This window comes from Galeopterus variegatus, unplaced genomic scaffold (genome assembly GCF_000696425.1).
Source record: "Galeopterus variegatus unplaced genomic scaffold, G_variegatus-3.0.2 Scaffold18114, whole genome shotgun sequence".
NCBI lineage: Eukaryota > Metazoa > Chordata > Mammalia > Dermoptera > Cynocephalidae > Galeopterus > Galeopterus variegatus.
The window spans coordinates 12,051-15,299 of NW_007744225.1; the positions used below are offsets into that span (position 1 = coordinate 12,051).

The 3,249-nt window shown below is 41.5% G+C and overlaps 1 pseudogene; it reads left to right on the forward strand.

Annotated features, from left to right (window-relative positions):
- The first annotated feature begins 1,505 nt into the window (after positions 1–1,505).
- Positions 1,506–2,783, forward strand: LOC103582838 (annotated as a pseudogene).
- The last annotated feature ends 466 nt before the right edge of the window (positions 2,784–3,249 follow it).

Below are 3,249 nucleotides of genomic sequence, written 5' to 3' on the forward strand. Positions count from 1 at the left end.
ATCAGTTCTGTCTCTACCGTTTTCACAGAATTGAACATTTTTGTTATTCTATGATATTGCCTGAGTGTGGCCTTTCATTTTAATTTTAGGAAAGATCAAAAAGGACTCTTACATAAGTCTCTTGAACTGGAACAGAGATGGATCTCTAAGTGCTTCTTTAATATGGGGTGTTGTGGCTCATGTCAAGATGAGCAATTTATGATCAAATGTCAAATTTGCAGAGACTGACAGATTTGAACTGTAAAGGCTTAAATGGGGCAGATTGTAGAGAGCAGCCCAACATACATTACTTTAAAGAAAGTTTTAAAATATATATTCTGTATATTTGTGCCTGTACAACCGAAGTAGATGAAAACTGAAAATTTCAATTGAAAAATGAAACTTATCACATGGTAGTAAAGACCCTTTGGCCTTAGACAAACTTGCGTTTATGCATTGGCCCCACCACTTCCTGGCTGAGTGATCTTGTCCCTTTATTTCTCTGAGCTTCAAGTTCCTCATCTGTAAAATAGGGATACCTGTAGTTTCCATGTCAATGATTAAATGAAATAATGCACATAAAACACTTAGTATGGCTGCTCTCAGTATTGGCATTTATGTGAATATTAGTATTTGCACATGTATTTCATTGTCACCCAGCAGAATGACATTTGATGCCATGTTAACCACACCTTTTGATGTCCTGTAGTGCAGTAGTTTATATCCAGCAGACAATCGGTAATTATTTGTTGATGTTCTATCATAGAAATGTCTGTTATTGTTGCCATCTCTGACTTTAGATGTCATTCTCTTGGACTGTGTTATTCCAATTTAACTCAGCAGTTTGTCCATCTCAGTTGAGTAACAGACCAGTGGAAAGAAATCAGTCAAACCTCCTCTCTGACTGTAGTGCCTAACTTTTGCCTACAATGTAGGGAAGGATTAGATCAGATGCTGAACTCAAATAGCCCTGCACTTGCACAGTTTCAGTGGGTGTAGTATCATCTGCACTTTAAAATGTACACTGCACAGCATGGAGTCAGGCTTAGAAGCACTTAGTAAGCATTGGTTTACTGGCTTGTTAATGACTGACATAAAAGGCATATTCGACAGCTGAATTTTACTCTAGAATATCACTGTCTTTATGTGAAAGGATTTTGAAATCTGCTGAGTGAGACATATAAGAAGGAAAGCATATAATCTCTGAGAAGGCCCCTAAGATGCCATAAGATGGACTAATTATCTGCTAAGTGGAACCTCAGTGTAAAAAAATGGTTTTGGATGCACCCGAGGGGTGGCTGCTGTGGGAGGCAGATGGGTGGTATGGAGGCCTGTCGGGGGTGAGGTCACTGCCCACAGCACTTTTCCATCCTGGCCCAGACATGCCCGTACCTGTAAAGTAAAAACTTCAGTGGGAGTCTTCTATCTTTATAAAGCCTCGCAGTGGAACATTCGTTTGACCTATTCAAATGGAAGGATGAAACCTCGACATAGGAACATGATATGAATGGGAGAGATCTCTCATTATGCAAACATCACGGTGCTCTGAACAGACATTGAAAACAGCTCTCATCTCAAAGAACCCAGCACTTGTGTCACAATATGAGAAATTAGGTACTGGGGAACAGCATTTAATGAATGAAGCCTTCCAGCCAGCCAGTGATCTCTTAGGACCCATTACCCTACATTCACAATCAGGTTGGATCACCACCCATCCTGAGGCTCCCCAAAACTTTGAACAGCTTTTCAATGATCCTTACAGAAAGACTCCCACTTCAAATAAACGTAGTATTTATATATAGTCCATTGGATCTCTAGGAAACACCATAATTACCAGTGAAGAAAATATTAAATGACTCAAGAGCTACTGTGAAGCATTTTGCTAGGGCTTAACAGTAAAACTCCTAGAACTGATTCCTGTTTCTGCAAATGGGTGTTCCTTTAGAGTCAATGATAACACACAAAACCTACAAAATCATACAGGGCACATCCTGAAGTTCTTAAAAAAGAAGAAACCTGAAGATGCCTTCTGCATTGTGGGGATAAGAATGATTGATCTTTACCCAGGAGACTCCTGGAATTTTGTCCTTGGACAGGCCTCTTTGACAGGTGGTGTGGGGACATTCAGCTTTGCCAGGTATGGCAGTGATTTTTATAGCTCACACTGGGAAGGAAATGTGAGGAAGCTCCAGAAAATATCTTCAAGTGACTATTCAGCTTTTTTTTTTTTTTTCCCTTTTTGTCTTTTTTCGTGACTGGCAATGGATCGCAACCCTCGGTGTCACGCCCGCACTTCGCTCAGCCAGTGAGCGGCCGGTCTGTATGTGGGATCCGAACCCTCGGCGGGAGCGCCGCCACGCTCCCAAGCGGCGCACTGTAGCAGTGCGCCACCGGGCTGGCCCCGACTATTCAGCTTTTGATAACTATTGTATTCCTGAAATAGCTAGTGTTTTGCTGCTTCAATCTTGTGAGATTTTAACTCATAAGATCGGACATGTATTTGGACTAGACACTGCCTGTGGCTCACATGTCTAATGCAGGGCTCCGACCACCTGGAGGAAGCTGATGGATGCCCTCTAATCCTTGGCCCTATCTGCTCATGTAAGTTGCAGTGTGCAGTTGGCTTCCACATTGTAGGAAGGTACAATGTGCTGGTGAAGTGGATTGATGATGAATCTGCTGGTGTACCTGGAATAACTCCAAAACACAGTCATGTGGATGACACAAATTTGCCGAAACCCATTGAAGCCTTTAAGGAAGGGAAAGAGTGGATGATAAAATGCTTTGCTGTTCTTCAAAAATGAGAGCCTTCAAATAGGAGTAATTAAAATAAATACTTGCACATTTAAAAAAGGTTTTGTTCTAAGACTTGAGGTATCTATCAAGCAAAGCCTTGTTGGAGCCATAAGAGGGATCTGAAGATGTGCAGGGATGTTTTAAAATGTTACCTTGATGATAGGAGGTACTGCTGGCAATTGGCGGGCAGGGTCCAGGTGCGTGGAATGTCCTGGAGCATATATGAGACTGACACTATGAAGAATTGCCTTTCTTACAATGCCAGTATAGAGGTTAAGAAATACTCTGAGTATTGAGAAGCTGCACTGAAGGGTCATTTCCTCTTAGAGCCTAAGATTTAGTAAAACACATACTTACTAAACACCTACCATGTGCCACACACTTAGGATACATCAGTGAGTAGACAGAAATCCCTACCCCATGAAGCTCACATTCTTGAAACAGCTAATAGGCCATAAATGTAAGTAAATGCAT